We start from the raw sequence: 20,903 nt of genomic DNA on the forward strand, positions 1-20,903 counted from the left end.
ATTATTATTATTATTATTATTGATGTTGTTATTATGTTATTAGTATTATCAATGTTGTTATTCTTGTTATTATGCTAAAGGAAATGGGTTGAACCCATAGTGTTATGACATTTAAGAAAAGATTAAATAGATTATTAAAGAACACCATGTTCGGATTGGCATTATGTTATATTCCATGTTTGCTTTCTCTGTGTTTATTTTAGGCTATTTCTCATGAAATCTTTCCAACTTTACTCTGTTGGTCATTATCATACATATATATTTTTTATTAGTCAAATGTTAAAAGGTCAGAGTTCAGTGACCACCGCTCCTCTCATCGACAGGATTTCTCGGACTGGAGTTGAATAAATGGTTGGGTCTAATAACACAAGTGTTTGGTTTGCATTGCTGTCAAGGAGACAGGAATAGTATATTATTCTGCTATTAATCACACAATCAAATGTTGCTATAGATTGCTGGTTGCAATGCATTCTTGCATTGTTTTAGCTTTTGGATGATGCCATCTCGCTGGCAAGGTGAGCAAGCCAACATTGCACCTGATCAGAAGATTAGTTCATCACCGGGTGGTTCATTTACAGCTGAGTGGACTGGAGCACCAAGAAATTAAGTATTTTACCTCAGAATGCAATGAGCTGCCCAGTCTGGGAATCAAACCTGTGATTGGTAAATCTTGAGTGCAACACCCTAATCGCTAATAATAGAAAGCATTAATAGAGAAATAATAGCTCGTAATTCATAATTTGATATCAGCACAGGAATGGCTGTGTGGTAAGTAGCTTGCTTACCAACCACATGGTTCCGTGTTCAGTCCCTCTGCATGGCACCTTGGGCAAATATCTTCTACTGTAGCTTCAGGCTCACCAAAGTCTTGTAAGTGATATTTGGTAGATGGAAACTGCAAGAAGCCCATTATTGTGTGTGCGTGTGTCTACCATCGCTTGACAACCGATGTTGGTGTGTTTACATCCCCATAACTTAGCAGTTTGGAAAAAGAGACCAATAGAATAAGTACTAGACTTACAAAGAATAAGTCCTGGGGTCAAATCTTGGAGAGACTGCCTCTGTTAGCCTTGCCTTTAATTCAGGATGTTGGATAACCATCTTGAAGTAATTAGGATTGTTCATATCCTACCACCAGTATTATGCTGTCATCTGAGAAAGACACTTTTCAATGCCCTTGTCCACCTGGCTGTTAGGAGGTTCCACACGGTGGAATAGTTCACCATTTTAGTTACATAGTTCCCTGAGTACCTTTGTACTGGTAGAGATTTAATTTTTGAATAAGCAAATAATCAGTAAAAAAAAACCCTATAACTTCCTCAACAAGAAAAGAAAAAGAAAAGCAAGTGGCGTTAAGCAACAGAAAATTGGTGGATGGGGGTAACAGATGGCATGTTTAGCCACACCTTCATTGCAAAGGTGTGGCTGTGGAGAATGACTAGTGACATTCGCTGCAGCAACCACCCCACCTTGCAGTGGTCGTTTCTCAGACATGCTGCAGTTACCTGGATTTTGCGGAAATAATGGGGCTTTACATAAAATCCCAACATGTATCACAAGTTAAACTTTAGGCCTGTTTGTCCATGGAAACAGATAGCGCTTTTGTGGCACCTTGGGCAGGTGTCTTCTGCTATAGCTTCGGGCCTACCAAAGCTTTGTGGGTGGATTTGGTAGACAGAAACTGAAAGAAGCCCATCGTATGTATGTATGTATGCTGATTTAACTTGGGTAGATATTGAGCCAACCTGGGAACTTCTATGAAGTCATAGCCTATTAGAAATAACAACCAAATCTCCTTTAAATCAATCACTGTCATCTTAATTTAGGAAAGGACATGTTGGATAACACTGTCTTATACTCGCAAAAGGTGAGATGGTTCTATCTGGAATGCTTTTGATCATAGGTCTGTTCAACCAGGGTTGACTCAGGGCTAAACAGCTTCAACACTGGATGCCAGTGCTATAAGACAATGATGTCTTCAGCTTATATAGATTTTTTTTTTATTGTTAATAATTCTTTTTCTCTTTCTATGAATTAGTCACAGGAGGATGGCCAGAATCCATGACCTTTCCAAAGTCTATGTGACAGGTGTCAGAGGTGGCAATGGGGATTGGGAGGGAAGATGACTTAGAGATTGGTGCAGTAGGAAGTAGAACATCAAGATTTCCAGTTATCTTAGAATGCTTGCAAAGAGGGGCTGGGATGGTAGGCTTCACTAAAGACATCCAAGGGGTGGTGGCAGCAGCAATAGTGTGGTGATGGTGGTGGTGGTGGTGGTGGTGGTGGTGGTGGTGGTGGCAGAAACGTTAGCACGCCGGGCGAAATGCTTAGCGGTATTTCGTCTGCGTTACGTTGTGAGTTCAAATTCCGCCGAGGTCGACTTTGCCTTTCATCCTTTTGGGGTCGATAAATTAAGTACCAGTTACGCACTGGGGTTGATGTAATCGACTTAATACCTATGTCTGTCCTTGTTTGTCTGCTCTGTGTTTAGCCCCTTGTGGGTAGTAAAGAAATAGGTGGTGGTGGTGACAACAGAGAGGTGGTAGTGGCAATGGTGGTGGTGATTAATGGCAATAAATCAGACAGTGAATTTAAGGTGTAACACACAAGTTAGTCCCACAGCAACATAATTATTGCATTAAATACTAAAGTGATTTATGAGGAATTTTTCTTTTGCTAGCTCAAGCAGAGAATATTTTTATGGCTCAACACCCTTCTCAATGGCTATGTGAGAATGGCACTTATTCTCTATTAGTTAAACTAAAACCCACGAGTTAACAATGCTTGGTTTTTTTACTTTTGGCTTTAACTATCCGAAAACAGGTGACTTTATCGTAATTATTCTACACAAAGGATTTTGCCATGTTGAAGAAATGTTAACAAAGAATCAGATATAAGTATTAAGAAATATTATCAAAGTATTTATCTTGCTACAGAATCGTTATGGATAAAAGTATTTTTGGTGACCTGAATCTCATTGACTTTCAATTATATTTCTGGACGTTCTTTGTAAGCCCAGTACTTATTCTATCGGTCTCTTTTGCCGAACCGCTAAGTAACGGGGACATAAATACACCAGCATCGGTTGTCAAGCAATGCTAGGTGGACAGACACACAAACACACACGCACACACATATATATATACATATATACAATGGGCTTCTTTCAGTTTCCGTCTACCAAATCCACTCACAAGGCTTTGGTCGGCCCGAGGCTATAGTAGAAGACACTTGCCCAAAGTGTCACACAGTGGGACTGAACCCGGAACCATGTGGTTGGTAAGCAAGCTACTTACCACACAGCCACTCCTGTCGCAAATTCTGCTAAAATATTTTGAAAACATGGCTTTTAATAGTTTTTATGTACAGGCATTGCTGTGTTGGTGAGAAGTTTGCATCCTGACCACATGGTTCCGGGTTTAGTTCTCATTCTATGGCACCATGAGCAAGTGTCTTCTAATATAGCCTTGGGCCAACCAAACAAAGTCTTGTGAATGGATTTGGTTGATGGAAACTTTAACAAGCCCATCGTGTGTGTGTGTGTGTGTGTGCTTGTCCCTGCCCCCACTGCTTGACAGTTTATTTACTTCCCTGTAATTTTGCAATTCAACAAAAGAAACTGATAGAATAAGTACCAGGCTTTAAAAAAATTGAGTATTGGGGGTGATTTGTTCGATTAAAACCCTTCAAAGCAGTGCCCCAGGAGACATCATCTCCAGCTGGCTATACGACACAATTTATGTCCTTATATTTTCTATAACACAATTCATCGACTATATATTTTTATATTAATTTATTTTGACAGATTTAGCAATTGAATTTGAAAATAACTATTAGCATCCTCTCTCTCTCTCTCTCTCTCTCTCCTCTCTCTCTCTCTCCTCTCTCTCTCTCTTTCTCTGACCTTTTTCAAGGAAGAAGGGTTGGTGGTGGAACATGATCAAAATACCATTTTATTTCTTCTTCTTTCGATTCTCTTCGGTGAACTATTTCAAAATATCTTTCATTTCAATAGGTCAGCTTTCATTGGAATCCATCACAGGTATAGAATCTCAACTGCCTTCTTCACACAGTCAGTTTCTCAGGCAGTTTGCATTCTGTTTCTTTAGTAATCCTTTCTCAACTGGGCTTAGAACCAGATATATTGAAGATCACACTGTGCCAGAAGCACCTTGCTACCTTATAATGTTTCACTACATGTAAAAACCTAAGTCTAAGCCAAAGTCTTCATTCAGTCAACCCTGATACACACACACACACAGCTTTTTTTTTTCACAGACTCATGTATCAACTGTGATGATAGAAATTTTAAATTTCACATCTAAATTCAGTTAGTACATGGATGAGTCTAGCTTCTGACCAATGTAAATTTTTTGTTATATTAACCTTTTCATTACCATATTTCTGTTTTAATTAATTTTAAAACTGATGAAGAATTTAATAAAATAACAGTCACTATTAACCCTTTAGCATTTAAACCAGTTATATCTGGCCAAAATAAATTCTACCTGTTTTATGTTCAAACTGGCCAGATCCAGTCTCTCACACCTACCCTACAGTATCATTTTAAGAATATACAAATTTCAAAGCTATGAGATAATGCAGGATTAATTCAAAACAAGGTAAATAAATAATCTTTACATCTGACAGAGTAATCTGAACGCTGGAAGAGTTAAGCTTGTTGCTCAGAACATGAATTAAAGTATAATTTTATTTTGATTGTTTTAAAAAATGAATTTTCTATCATAGAACCAAGGGGATTCTCAGGTAGACTGGTATTAAAAAAAAAGGTGGGGGGGTTAAACAGGATCACTAATTGACTGAGGTTCATTCAACCAACAGTGCCTCTCTTTCTCTCTCTGTCAACTCTCCGCAGAAATATTGGTTATGCATCTGAAAAAGAAATAAATTTCTGGTTTTAGCTCAAGGCCTACTGTTTTTTGGAGGGGTGAGGAGGTTAGTCAAGTACTATCAGCCCCTAGTACTTGACTAGTATTTTGTTTCATTGATCTTGAAAGAATGAAAGATATTTTTGACTTTGGTGGGATCTGAACTTGGAATGTAGAGAGCTTAGTTAAATATCATAAGAGATTTTGTCTGAGACTCTGACAAGTCTACCAACCAACCATCCTTATAATGGTTTTGAATTTAGGCATGAGGAAGAAATAAATATAGGTGCATGTATGGCTGTGTGGTAAGAAGTTTGTTTTCCAACTCCATGGTTCTGAGATCAGTTCATTCATTCATCCATTGTTTGACCGTGGTCGAGACAATGGAATTTACTATGTTACGCCAGACTTCACAATCTATCACAGCATTACGGAGGTCCTGTTGCTGGATGCCTATATCCCTGGAGATTACATCAGGGTAGGAGAGTGTGCGCCCTCTGGTATCATGAGTAGATGGCTTCCAGAGGAGAAGAGTAGAAATTAACTCGTTTTCAGCTCTGCAACAATGTCCAGCAAACTGGACTCTTCTACATTTCACAAGAGATGATACAAGTGGTAATTTCCCATATATTTGTACTTTGGTTGGATGATGCTTGGTACCTTGGGTGTCTTCTATTGCCTTGGCTCACCCACAGCCTTGTAAGTGGACTTGGTAGATGGAAACTGAATGAAGCCCATTGTATGTATGTGTGTATGTCTTTGAATCTGCATTTGTCACCCACCACTGCTTGACAATGGTGTTGGTGTGTTTATGTATCCATAAACTTAGTGGTTTAGCAAAAAATACTGATAGAATAAAATACCAGGCTTTAAAAAAAAAATTAAGTACCAGGATCGATTCATTCAAATGAAAATTCTTCAAGGTCGCAGTCAAATTCCACATGACTGAAATAAGTAAACTATAAAAGATAAGATAGAATGAAGTGATGGAAACAAAAATAAATGAGATGCAAACATCTCAAAGTGACATCATGTAGTAGAATTCATCTTCATGATCAATCAATCAATATGAAAAATATACTGTCGTACGAGGAAAGTCTGTTTCTTATTTAAACCGTTCGGCATTCAGATTACTCTTATCAAATGTTATATTCATTCATTCACATTGTTTTGAATTAATCATGTGTCATCTTGTAGCTTTGAGATTTTGATGATGCATTTGTTTACTTTTGGAATGACATTGCAGGGTAGTTGTAAGAGGCCTGATCTGGTCTCAGTTTGAACACAAAACATGTAGAATATTTGGGCCTGGTATGGCTGGTTTGAATGCTAAAGCATTATGTATGTCAAAATATGATTTGTACTGTTCACCCTCTCTAATGGCTATTAAAAAAAATGAGGGAGTGTTCCACCTGAGTATTCATGTATTCAATGAGAAGTGAACCAAGATCGCATTGTTGAGCATGCCCAAACTGACTCAGCTGTCATTTTAACCCGTTTTGATACCAACGAACCCAAGTCTGCCCCTGGTCCTGTAGTACAAAATCCATGTTTTAAAATAATCAAAATATAAAGCTTTCATTAAGATTTTATGTTAATTTATGCTAATTTATGTTAGTGACAACCAGCTTAAATAGTAGTAGTGTTAGTTTACTAAATTCTTCATTAATTTCAAAATTAATTAAATCAAAGGCAGTGCATTTCAGCAGAAATATGGTAACAAAAGGGTTAATTTTGTAATTGAAAAAATTATATATTTTAAAAATCCACAGTCCGCCATCATTTGGTGCTGCAATGCACAAATTGATTACTGACCTACAGAGTCTCTCTCTCTCCCCCTCTCCATTCTCTCCTTTTTCTTTGTCTCCTCTCCCTATCTCTATTTTTCTCTCCTCTTTCTCCCTCTCTTTTCCTCTCCCTTCTTTCCTTCCTCTCTCCCTCTTTCTCTTTTCTCCCTTTTTCTTTCTCTTCTATTTCTCTGTCTCCTCTCTTTCTCTTCTTTCACTTTCCCCTCTCTCCCTTCTCTCCTTTTTCTTTGTCTCCTCTCCCTATCTCTTTTTTCTCTCCCTCCCTCTCTTTTTCTCTCCCTCTCTCCTCTTTTCTCTCCTTTCTCTTTCTCTTTTATTTCTCTCTCCCTCTCTTTCTCTCTTTCCATTTCCCCCCCTCTCCATCTCTTTTTCTCCTACCCACTCTCTCACCCTAACCCTCTCTTTTGTCAGGCCGATGACAATCAACTTCCCAAATTCCACATGAGCCACTTGAAAAAACAGAAGCAGTATCAGTCTAGCTGTTCACATTATAAACTTTTATATATTACAGCACTTATGTTAATTGGTATATTGATGTCATGTTAATGGTTATGTCAACATTAAAAAAAAAAAAACAGCAAAAAAAACTTGTAAAGCCAAACAAAAATACATGAATTGGATAAGGAAAATATTAGTGTTGCTCATAGCTGCAAATTAAATGATAATAATAATGGTCTCCAAAAATGAACTTTAAACCAATATTTGTCCATTTCTGGTAGTATACCATATTCTCCAAACTAAGTAGCATTATCCTATAGTTGAAATATGCCTCATAAATCCACCTCATACTTATATATATATATATATAGGTGTGTATGTATACAATATGTATGTGTGAGTGCATATAATGCTTGTTTTTATGTTCAATTATAATAAAAGCATATTATTATATATTTTGGGATGGTCGTTTTTTTATTTTTTTTTTCAACAAATAAACAACCCATACACTGTATAGTCATTCTCCACTTCAAATTTATTTTATTTAATGTTCTTATTTTATGTCATTTGTCTGGAAATCTTTCGTCACGCGTCCTGTGACCTTTTCAGCAACTCTCCCACATGTCTCCTCCCCTGTTTTGTTTAGAATGGACTGAACAGAACAGGAGGAGACACATGGGATGGAGAGCCATTGAAGAGGTCACAGGATGTGTGACAAAACAATTTCCAGACAAATGACATAAAATACAAACTAACAAAGCTAAAGTGAATAATGTACATGTGTTTTATAGTGCATGTTTATTTGGCAAAAAAAAATTTTTTTTTTAACCCTTTAGTATTTAAACCAGCCATATCTGGCCAAAATATTTCATCTGTTTTATGTTCAAACTGACCAGATCCAGGCTCTCACACCTACCCTACAATGTTATTCTACATTAAGTAATTACAACATCAAGATCTTGAAGATATGAGACAATGCATGATTAATTAAAATCAATGGGAATCAATAAGCATTATGTTTGATAGAATAATCTGAACACGAAAGGGTTAAAGAGCATCCCAAAACATAACAATATCTGTTTCAACACATAGTTTCACATCAGGAATCTTGCAAAAAAAAAATACATAAAAATATAATAAAAACAATTTTACATTAATCTGATGAGCTACTCAATACTTTTGTAAAGTATAAATGTATTATTCTAAAACTAGAATATTGTTGACAGTGACTTCAACAGAGACAGTATAAAGCCAAGATTAATTTCAATGCATCACAGTCCAACAACAGCTTAACTTGCTAAAATTTCAAAGTCACTCTCAATAATATTTTTGTTTAATAATAATAATAGTAATATTTGGATAATAATAATAATTTGGATAATTCACCTTTGGAAACAGGTGGTTCGTTCAACATCCTTAAACAATCCTTATTCAGGGACCTTTTGAGCAAGATGGGCTATTTGACCAGAAGAAAATTCTAACTGGGCTCTCACCTGCAAGGTCATGTGCTGTTTATCTTGATATGAGATCACCATGTCGCACACATATGGTTGTGATGCATGTGCCTGATGTACCCTTATCAGACGGGTAGTCATGATGGGTATACTGGGCTTTGTATATTTTACCCCAGTGTCACTTTGATGGCATGCACTGCTCTCTCACTCAAATTAATAATAATAATAATAATTAAACAGGAAAGTGGAAATTTTTTTGGAGTTATTTATTCTCCATTACACATGTTTCATTTGCTAATGGAATCAGAAAGATTTGCATGTTTGGTGGACATGTAAGGAATTTCTTATTTGAAAACTGTCAGACAGAGAAAAAATTTTATAATTCATAATCTATCTTAACTGGTCAAAATTTCAAAGTCATTGTCAATAATATTTTTAAGAATAATAATATATATCATCATCATCATCATTGTTTAACACTGTTTTACATGCTGGCATGGGTTGGACGGTTTGACTGAGGACTAGCAAGCCCAGAGGTTGCACCAGGCTCCAATCTGATGTGGTAAGGTTTCTACAGCTGGATGCCCTTCCTAACATCAACCCCTCCGAGAGTCTAGTGAGTGTTATTTACATGCCACCAGTACAGGAACCAGTCAGGGACACTGGTATTAACCATGTTCAGATGGTGCTTTTTATGTCCCACCAGCATGGGAAACCAGTCAAGCAGAACTGGCATCGACAAGTTGGTCAAACAAGAAAACTTTAACCCTTTTGTTACCATATTTTTGTTGAGATACACTGTATTTCAATTAATTTTGAAAATAAGAGCTTAATGAAATAATTTCATCATCATTATTAAGATGGTTTATAGTAGATAAAAATAACACAAAATTTTGATGGAAGCTTTTAATTTGGATCACCTTAACCCTTAAGTTACTATATCTCTGTTGAAAAACACTGATTTTACTTTAATTAATTTTGAAAATAATGAATTTATTATTAATCTGGTGTTTGGAAATAAATTAACATGAAATCTTGATAGGTTTTAATTTAGATTTAGATAAAGTCTGTATGATAGAACCCCTGGTTCCATCATATATTGAGCAGGTCTCAGGTGACCTGCTCAATATAAGAGAATCCTATTTGAGGTGGTAGAATCAGTGGAAACATCAGTATTACAGCTTTTAATTCTATTCCTCTACATTCCAATTTGGCCCCGGCTGGTGTTGTTTAGCAATCCTGATGAAAGGCATTCCATCTGGGAACATTTCATGTTTTTCCCAAGTACAAATTATGTGTTATATTTTTTTAATTGTATTTTAGTAATTCTTTTATAATCATACTAGCAGTATCGCTCGGGTTTGTAAGGGAAATAACTATATAAGCATTTTTAGAGTTGTAGCCAAAAAATAGCAAAAAAATGCATTAAAAATGGGGAAAAAATGATGGTAAATTTTTTTTAAATCGTTGACTCATCGTAGACATTTTTAGAGAGTTACTTCCCTTATCGAAAAAATGCATTAAAATGGAAAAAAATGATGGTAAATTATTTTTAAAATCGTAGACTCATCGTAGACATTTTTAGAGAGTTACTTCCCTTATATAATAGCGAAAAAATGCATTGAAAGGGAAAAAAATGATGGTAAATTATTTTTAAAATCGTAGACTCTCATAGACGCGCGCTAATACCCAGAAGGGCTCAATGTGAATCACGACTATAAGATACCCGGTTTTGGTTAAACTGCACCGCAAAATGTGGGAGTAGTTAGGAATCTAAGTTGTAGGAGACAGACAGCACACAACCTCACTTTTATATATAAAGATTTTTCTTCAAATACATTGCCATTGATTCAATAAAATTTTGAAAATAATGAAGAATTTAGTAAAATAATTTTGTCATTATTAAGACGAGATTTGGAACTTAAATTAATCTGAAATTTTGAAGTAAGGTTTTAATTTAAATATTTAAAAACATGAAGTTTGTATATAGACCCAGAGGTGGTCTATGATTGGTTGGTATCAAAAATCTAAAGTGGTAGGGTTTGGCCTGATAGTGATTGTGCCACCGTTTCTAATAGATTGGACGACTACACAAGGTTATGTCTTTTGTTTGTTCTAAGAGGGTAGGTTGAAATGATGAAGATCCTGAGTTTCTGATAGGAAAAAAATAATAAATAAAAACAGGTTTACCCTCATGGGATCTAACTACAGATAAATGAAAGCCTGAAGGGAAATTGTCATATAATGATGGTTGGAATCTGATACAGACAAATGATACACAGAAATATCATGCAGAACATTGCAGAGCTCAAATCTTGCCAAATATGCACCAGTTACTGTATTTAATTGACTAAAATATAATCTTTTATGCAGAATTTGGCCTTGTTTCAAAACAATTTCTCAAGTGAGAAATCAGACTCCACAGTCATAAACAATTAGTTGAAGTATTAAATTAGTTTCTTAGCTTTGTTTACATTATCGCTACAGATGCTAAACCCCCACCAACTCTGACAGTCTCTTCTAAGAATTGCACATCCTCAACATGGCAAAGACTTCAGAACCGGAAAATACTTTTAAATCTCCTGCAACAATAACAATAATTCTTTACTAAAATTCAGATGAAACTCACAATGGCGTACTTGCTCTTACACATGGGATAGAGTTACTACTATTTATTTATCTGAACAGCTATTTACTGTCTTTCTATCTGTTTCTCTTGATATATTTGTTTGTCTGTCAACCTGTCTGTCTTTCTATTCCTCTTTGTTGATCTGTCTCTCTTTATCTTTATGTCTGTTTGTCTATCTGTCTGAGTAGCTATCTCTGTTTCTATTTGTCTATCTGTCCATCTGCCTATCTATCTGTTTGTTTATCTGTCACCCAGTATGTCTCTCAATCTGGCTATCTGTCTTTCTATTCATCTGCCTATCAGCTTGTCTGTTTGTCTGTCTGTCTGTTTCTGTTGATCTATCTGTTTAATCAGTATAACTGTTTATTTGTCTGTGTACAAAGAGGCACTCAAAAGTAACCAGAAACGTTCACAGTGAGACAAGCCCATTGTAGTTCAGGTTTCCACTGCTAGGAGCCACTTGATGCGACCCTCAGGCATCAGTCTGCCAATCAGTGGCGTCAGATAGAGTGCTTCTCCTCTGTTCATCAATTTTCGCAATAGCTGAAACGAAGGAACAGCATGCTTCCATGAAATTCTGTGTTCTGCTGGGGAAAACAGTGGCTGAAACAGTTGTCATGCTTCAAACCACTTACAAGGACACTGCCATAAGCAAAACACAAGTTTACGAGTGGTTTCCATTCTTTAGGAATGGTCACTTGTTGCTTCAAAACCAACTTCGTTCAGGGCCACCATCAACCTCCCAAATGAATGAAAACATCCCAAAATTTCATGAACTGATTTTGGAGGACCTTCACCGAACAATTGACAAACTTGTTGATATGATTGGGGTGTTCTGGATCTCCTGTCAACAATTTTTGAGCAAGGAATTGTGAATGAAAAGAGTCTCAACAAAATTTGTGCCTCGTTTGCTCACAGAAAATCAAAAGCAATCATGACTTAATGCATGTTGTGAACTGAAAGAACAGTTGGAAGTTGATCCAAACCATTTTTCAAAGGTCATCACTGGTGACAAAAGCTGGTGCTATGGAATTTGCTGATGTAGAAGAGGTGAAGAAAAAAGCAGCAAAGACATTAAAAGACATCACTTCGCAAGAGTTCCAGAACTGCTTCAAACAGTGGAAAATGCACCTGGACCAATGCCTTGCTTCAAATGGAGAATACTTGGAAGGCGATAAAAATGTAAACATGTAAAAGTAAGGGAATAGAATAAAATTACAAAATTCTGGTTTCTTTTGGGTACCACCTTGTGTCTCTTACTCTCTCTCTCTCTCTCTTTCTATCTATTTCTGTGTCTGTCTCCCTATCAGCAGAGAAAACATTGTCTAATTCTCTTAAAAACTTACAACTGATGAATAATAGAACATCCTAAACTGCATTAAAAGGAAAAACAAGAGAAGCACCTAATTGAATTAGCTATGAAACCTCTTACTAACATTCTCCAGGCCTTGTCACCTCTTGTCTTTTCTACTACAATTACTGTTCAGTGGCCTCTGCTCCTGAAAGTTGTCTGACTTCATGCCAGCTCTTCCCTGACATTCATTGTCTACTTATCTCTCCTCTTCTTGCCAAGCCATGTTTTTTTTCCACTAGTTTCTCCCCCCTCCACACACATCACCATCTCCACTCATGGTTATTGCACCATCCATTTCATCTTTTAGCTTTTACTTGTTTCAGTCTTTGGACTGTGGCCATGCTGGGGCACCATGTTGAAGGGTTTAGTCAAATAAATCAACCCTAGTATATATATATATATATTTTAAGCCTTGTGTTTACTTTGTTAGTCTCTTTTGCCTAATCACTAAGTTATGTGAATGTAAACAAACTGGCACCAGTTGCCAAGCAGTGGTGGGAGATAAACACAGAGTGTACTGGGCACTTTTTATGTGGCACCAGCACCGGTAGGGTTGCCAAGTAATTTGCAATACAGGAAAGAACAAGAAAAGGGGAAAAGGCTCTCTTGACTAAGTGGCGTCAGTGGTGGTGGGTAAGGGGTATTCAAGGGGGAGGGGAGGGGATTTTTTAATGCAAGGGATAAGCAGGTACCTAGTATGGTTAATATTTCTTCTGGAAATGTCCTCTTATTCAGTGGGGGAAAATCCATCAACTAAACTAATTTTTTTAAAAAGCGATACATACAATCCATGAAAGCACTTACATTTTTTTTTGTTTTCTTTTTATGTGATTTTTTTCTTTTTTTGACATTTTGGTGTAACTAGTCTAAGAATGGAGATTTGAGTATTTGTATTTCTGTTAATTGAAACAAACAATCCAGCATAGATTTATTCTAATAATAAATATGTCCTTTTTCACCTTATACACTCACACTTCATCCATCTTACATGTCCCGTCTGATGGCTATAAAAACTATCTGAGTTATATATAACCTGGAAACATGTCACACAATATCGTCATAATCCATACCACAGCTATCCACCACCCTTAGACACATTAGATTTATAATTCTATAATCTATTCCATTACATATATCTGTAACCTAAGCTTCAGTTATCCACTATGCCGATTTACTATAACATATTATCTATAATCTCTCTCAATTATCCATGGAGCCTTTTCTTATGACATATCAGACCTATAACCTTCACATCAGTCTACCACTATGATCTCTCTGACACGTTATACCTAGAGTCATCTACTATAACCATCTCATACATTATTACCATCTCCTATGATACATCATATCTATTACCAACTCTTCATTCATCTACTATGACCATCTCTATGACACCTCATATCTATAACATACATCAGTAGTCATTCCGCTATAACTCTCTCCTACGACAGATCTTATCTATAACAACATGCATAACCAATGCCATGGCACTTTGTCATTCAATTCTTTATTCCTTACCATAACATCCATTGACAACCAAGTTCAGTAGTCTCCTTTACTGTAGTGTATTACCTAATATTACCTTTCAGCACTTATTTCGTCCATTCCTCCTTATCTACTTCAACCGATTCCATTGTTGAATCACGCAAAGTCACACTGATCAATAAAGTATAAAATTAACCGTTTCTGGGTTCTTTCTTTCTTTCTTTCTTTCTTTTTTTTTGTGAGAAGCTAATGGTTTAAGAAAAAGAAGAAAGAAAAAAAACGAAAAAGAGAGCTAAAGGTTTCATTGTCTCCTCTGGCTGTAACACTGATTTATTCCATTGCTTAAAAGCATTTTATTCAAACAAAAATAGGTCAGAACTGCAGCCACTACAAAGTTGGTTGGTGTGTCTTGCAAATGATTATAATCATTTTCCAAAGACTTCCCCACTTATTTGTGCATTTCTTTGCTCTTAAACACACACAAACACACACACATGAATATAAAAATCCATGTCTTTTATTATTATTATTATTATTATTATTATTATTTTCTGTGTTAGATAATAAGTGAGTTATATACCTCTTATCATAATCACCCATTGTCATATTAATTGTGGGATTGCTTGGTATCGCATTGATGTTTTTCTGGTTTATATATTTTTTTCTGTTTGTTTTTGTATTCTTTGCTTTGCCGTACTCTACTAGGCATATATCAATGTCATATCAATATATGGCAATTTTCTTTCCTTCTTTTTCTTTCATACATGTCATAAACCGTTATAGTTCAGCGCATACATGATTGATTTTTCCACACAATTTGTAGCAACATTTATTTTGTTTCATTTTACATTTGATATATATATATATATATATATATATATATATATATATATGGCGTCCATGCTGGTGGCACATAAAAAGCACCAACTGATTGTAGCCACTGCCAGCCTCCTCTGGCCCCTGTGCCGGTGGCATGTAAAAAGCACCCACTATACTCAGGGAGTGGTTGGCATTAGGAAGGGCATCCAGCTGTAGAAACACTGCCAGATCAGATGGGACCCTGGTGCAGCCTCCTGGCTTTCCAGACGCCAATCGAACCGTCCAACCCATGCTAGCATGGAAAATGGACGTTAAACGAGGATGATGATGATGATGGTGTGTGTGTGTATGTATGTATGTGTGTATGTATGTATATATATATATATATATAGTTTCCTTTCCAATTCACTAAACTCCTTTAGTTAGTAGATTGCTGTTGCTGTCATTACCATTGGTCCCCACCCCTTTATGCAATCCAGTTGAGGTGGTTATATACTAGCTTTTGGAAAGAACTTGGACATGAGGTCTGTGCCATGAATATGTTTGGTGGAGGACCTGTTTTGCTTCTTTTTTTTTGTTTTGTTTTTTATTCCTAATATACCTTCACAATGAAAATCCTGCTTCACTGGAACCACCATCATCATCATCATCATCATCATTTCCACAATCACTACTGTAACCACCACCACCACCACCCCTACACTACCTGCTGACATCATTGGCACTGTCATACATGACCACCACCACATCATTGTCATCGGCATCATCATCACCACAACCACTACCATCATTATCGCCATTACCATTGTCTTCCTTCTTGTTGTCATTGTTACCTTCTCAGTTAAAATGCCAAAAATAGCTTCAGCTTGAATTGGCATGAAATTTAGCCATATTGACTATCCAAGGAAAACTCTGCCATTAAGGACTTTGTCTGGAGTAAGTCTACGTAATGTATGACATGATGGACATGAAACTCATTAAGGTTAGCTTTAATGAGATGTCCAAAACTCCGGCTCCACAGCTCTGCGTTTTAATCCTTTAACATTGAAATTGGTCATATCCAGTCCAAACATTCAACTTATCTTATATTCAAATTGGCTACATCCAACCTCTCACACCTATCCTACAATGCCATTTCTAAAACTAACCAATCACCACAGTGGAATCTCAAAGCTCTGAGATAATGAATAATTAATTGACAATAAAGTGAATAGATAACTATTGCATTTGATAGAGTAATCTGAATGCTAACAAGTTAATGTTTGATGTTAAATGAGTTACTGAGAGCCCAGAAAATTCTTCAAATTTGGATCAGTCAATTGTAACTTTGTTTTCTTTTTTATCAATTTCAAAGATCAAAATATTTGTTTGCATATGTACATCTTCCCAAAATTCCAGGTGTGTTTTCTTGTTGTTGAAATTCTATCCTTCTATTATTGGTTTCAACCAGAGGCTGTGGTCATGCGGAGGCACCACCATTATTAGCATTAATGCTTGCTTATTTTAGACTGTCTCCTCAGTATATTTTAAATTCAGTTCCTGTCTTTGGAATTGGTGGTCCTTATCATCATCTTCGTCATCCTTTAACAGCCGTTTTTCCATGTTGGCATGGGTTGGACAGTTTGACTGAGGCTTCCAAGCTGGAGAGTTGCACCAGGTTCCAGTCTGATTTAGCATGGTTTCTACAACTGGATGCCCTTTCTAATACCAACCATTTTACAGTGTGTGATGGGTGCTGCTTAGTAAATTGGACTGAGCTGCCCTTTTTTTACATTTCTTACAACATCTCGTCTCAAATCTGGTCTTTCTGTCGCTTAATTCTCTAACCCATCTTTCCCAACTTACACTCATAGAAAATTATGCACACGACCGCAAACCTTTCCATCTCAAATCTTGCCTTTCTTACTGCCGCCTAAATCTCGTCTTCTCCCAGTGCGCAGTGCGCCCGCCCTCTCGCCCCCACCACCAGTACCGGAAGTCCTTATCTCACCTTGCCTTCCTTTGCTTTTCTTCCATGAACACCTAAAGGCCTTAAACCAATACCACCCCTTCTATATATGGTGGTGACCATACGGCGCAAAAACATGTTAGTGCAGTGTAACAGGTTGAACTTAAGTTCATTGCTTTGCTTATGAATTCTGCCAAATGCGAGTTTTCTTCTTCTTTTCAGGTACATGACGGCACTGCTCCCCGTCCCTGGGCCTCTCGGGTCAATTCCTTCCACCCCCTCAGGGTGGGCACCCTCAACGCTGGCACACTGAAAGGTAGGTCTGGCGAGATAGTCGAGATGCTTGAACGGAGACGTGTTGACGTATGTTGTATGCAAGAAATAAGGTGGAGAGGAGGATCTGCTAGGTTCCTCACAGGCAAGGAACACAGGTACAAGATTTTCTGGGCAGGGAACACTGACGGGGTTGGTGGCGTGGGTATACTTATCGCTGAGAAATGGATAGATAGAGTAATTGAGGTAATCAGAGTAAGTGACAGAATACTTAAGATTAGAATAGTGCTTCATCATAGATTAGCAACCATTATATCGGCCTATGCCCCTCAGCCAGGGCTACCCGATGGACAGAAAGACAGTTTCTATGACCCCTACTGCAGACCACCTCATTGACGAACGACAGGGACCTTCTCTTTGTGGCTGGTGATTTCAATGGGCATGTTGGATGACATGCTGGGGGCTTCCATGGCGTGCATGGAGGCTACGGTTATGGTTCCCGCAACGAGGAGGGAACCAGGCTGCTGGAGTTCTGCGATGCGAATAGTCTTATGATCTGCAACACTAACTTCAGGAAACCAACAAGCCACCTGGTCACCTACCGATCGGGCCGGCATGCTAGCCAAATCGACTACATCCTCGCCAGAAAAAGGGAAAGATGGCTGCTTATAAATGCCAAAACCTTCCCGGCGAAGAATGCACCCCACAACATAGACTGGTAGTTAGTGACTTTAGGATCAGGACTAAGAGAGGGCGACTAGAAGACGACCAACATGGAGAAGAAGGGTCTGGAAGCTTAAAGACCCTGCGAATGGACAGAGATTTAGAGATATGTTACTTGAAGCCTTTGACGAAGTGGAAGGGGATATAGCTACACATGGGGTAGAAGACAACTGGACGTTTCTGAGGGACAACCTGCTGAAAGCCGCTGACCAGATCTGTGGCTGGTGCAAAGTCCCCTTAAGACCCAAAATAACATGGTGGTGGAACAATATTGTTGATAGGGCTATTAGACAAAAGAAACAGGCTTGGAAGGCCTGGAAGAACGGTGGTAGCAGGGAAGTGTATCAGACTGCCAGAAGGGAAGCTAGGAGACAGGTCTATCTAGCCAGAGGGGAAGCAGATAAAAGAAAATTTGCCAATGTCCTGCGCCGTGAGGATGAAAGACTTGAGGTATTTCGTGTTGCAAGACAGTGTGTGAGAGAGAATCGAGATGTGGTAGGAGAGAAATGTGTTCGCATGGAGGATGGTTCACTTGCATTAAATGAGGATACAAAGAGAGAAGCTTGGAGACGCCACTATGAAAGGTTGCTGAATGAGGAAAATGAATGGGATAAAGAGAGTCTGCCGAATGTTGACCAACAGAGGGACCAGCTATCCGAGTTGATAGTTCCGTGGTAGCTAAGGCAATTAGAAGCATGAAGACAGGGAAAGCCCCAGGCCCATCAGGAATTACTGCAGAGATGCTCAAAATATCTGGTAGTGTCGGCTATAGCATAGTCACCCGTATAGTTAACCAGGTGATACACGAAGGAGTCATACCCAATGACTGGTGTAGCAGCATAATAGTCAACTGCTACAAAGGTAAAGGCGATGCCCTAGATACAAATAACTACAGGGGCATCAAGCTGTTGGATCAGGTAATGAAGGTTACGGAGAGGGTTATAGCCCAGTTAATTAGAGAGAGAGTTAGCTTAGATGATATGCAGTTTGGGTTCGTGCCAGGGAAAAGTACTACTGATGCTATATTCCTGGTAAGACAGCTGCAGGAGAAATACCTAGCCAAAGGTAAGCCCTTGTACCTGGCTTTTGTTGACTTAGAGAAAGCCTTTGACAGGGTCCCCCGATCCCTTATCTGGTGGTCAATGAGGAAACTAGGGATAGATGAATGGTTAGTGAGTGAGCTGTGCGAGCCATGTACAGAGACGCAGCTAGTAAGGTGAGGGTTGGCAACGAGTACAGTGAAGAATTCCGGGTAGAGGTTGGGGTCCACCAAGGTTCAGTCCTCAGCCCCCTCCTATTTATCATAGTCCTCCAGGCAATAACGGAAGAATTTAAGACAGGATGCCCCTGGGAGCTCCTATATGCTGATGACCTTGCTCTAATTGCTGAGTCACTATCAGAACTGGAGGAGAAGTTTCAGGTGTGGAAACAAGGATTAGAATCGAAGGGCCTTAGAATCAACCTAGCCAAAACCAAAGTCCTAATAAGTAGGAAGGTGGACCAACCACAAACGACTTCAGGTAGATGGCCCTGCTCGATCTGTAAAAAAGGTGTAGGTAGAAAAACTATAAGGTGCACCAAGTGTAAGCTATGGACACATAAGAGGTGCAGCAATGTCAAAGGAAGGCTAACTAAGAAAATAGTTTTTGTCTGTGGCAGATGCTCAGGAGAAATAAACACTGGAAATGTGCAGAGTCCAACTTCTACCACGTTCCAGGGAGACAAACTAGAAGTAGTTGATAGCTTCCGCTACCTAGGAGACCAAGTCAGTAGCGGGGTGGGGTGTGCTGAAAGTGTAACTGCTAGAGTAAGAATAGCCTGGGCAAAGTTTAGAGAGCTCTTACCCCTGCTGGTGACAAAAGGTCTCTCGCTAAGAGTAAAAGGCAGACTATATGATGCGTGTGTACGTACAGCCATGCTACATGGTAGTGAAACATGGGCGTGACAGCTGAGGATATGCGTAAGCTTGCAAGAAATGAAGCCAGTATGCTCCGATGGATGTGTAATGTCAGTGTTCATAATCGTCAGAGTGTAAGTACTTTGAGAGAAAAGTTGAACTAAGAAGTGTCAGTTGTGGTGTGCAAGAGAGACGGCTGCGCTGGTATGGTCATGTGACGAGAATGGCTGAAGATAGTTGTGTGCAAAAGTGCTACAACCTAGCAGTTGAGGGAACCTGTGGAAGAGGTAGACCCAGGAAAACCTGGGACGAGGTGGTGAAGCACGACCTTCGAACTTTAGGTCTCACCAAGGAAATGACTGAAGACCGAGTCCTATGGAAGTGTGCTGTGCATGAGAGGACCCGGCAGGACTAGTCAGGCCATATCCCGTGGCCCCTACCTGGGACGTAGTCGATCCACCTGTGCATACCTTCCTTCTTGTGACACTTGTGAAGACCTGCTGAGGCAAGTGAAAATCAATCAAAATAGATGAACATCAATGGAATTTGTATCTTTGTGGTACCAGTGCCTGTGGCACACAAGAAAACCATCCGAATGTGGCCGTAGCCAGTACCGCATCGACTGGCCTCCGTACTGTGGGAACATGGTGGCACATAAAAACACCATCCGAAGACCCGGCAAGACTAGTCAGGTCATAACCCGTGGGCCCTACCTGGGACGTAGTCAGTCCACCTGTACATACCTTCCGACTTGTGAAGACCTGCTGAGGCAAGTGAAAATCAAATCAAATCAAAACAAATCAAAATAGATGAACATCAATGGAATTTGTATCCTTGTGGTACCAGTGCCAGTGGCACACAAGAATCCATCCGAACGTGGCCGTAGTCAGTACCGCTTGTGGTACCAGTGCCGGTGGCACACAAGAATCCATCCGAACGTGGCCGTAGTCAGTACCGCTTGTGGTACCAGTGCCGGTGGCACACAAGAATCCATCCGAACGTGGCCATAGTCAGTACCGCATCACTGGCCATCGTGCTGTGGGCACATAACAAACACCATCGGTCATGGCCATTCGCCAGCCTCATCTAGCACCTGTGTCGGTGGCACATAAAAAGTAGTCAGTACCGCTTGTGGTACCAGTGCGGGTGGCACACAAGAATCCATCCGAACATGGCCGTAGTCAGT

At 38.8% G+C, this 20,903-nt stretch overlaps 1 protein-coding gene across 4 annotated transcripts in view; it reads left to right on the forward strand.

Annotated features, from left to right (window-relative positions):
- LOC115222524 (probable serine/threonine-protein kinase DDB_G0282963) overlaps nucleotides 1-20,903 on the forward strand; it is a 315,550-nt gene that overhangs the window by 177,528 nt on the left and 117,119 nt on the right. The gene's annotated exons all lie outside the window — the stretch shown is intronic.

This window comes from Octopus sinensis, linkage group LG20 (assembly GCF_006345805.1).
Source record: "Octopus sinensis linkage group LG20, ASM634580v1, whole genome shotgun sequence".
Lineage (NCBI taxonomy): Eukaryota > Metazoa > Mollusca > Cephalopoda > Octopoda > Octopodidae > Octopus > Octopus sinensis.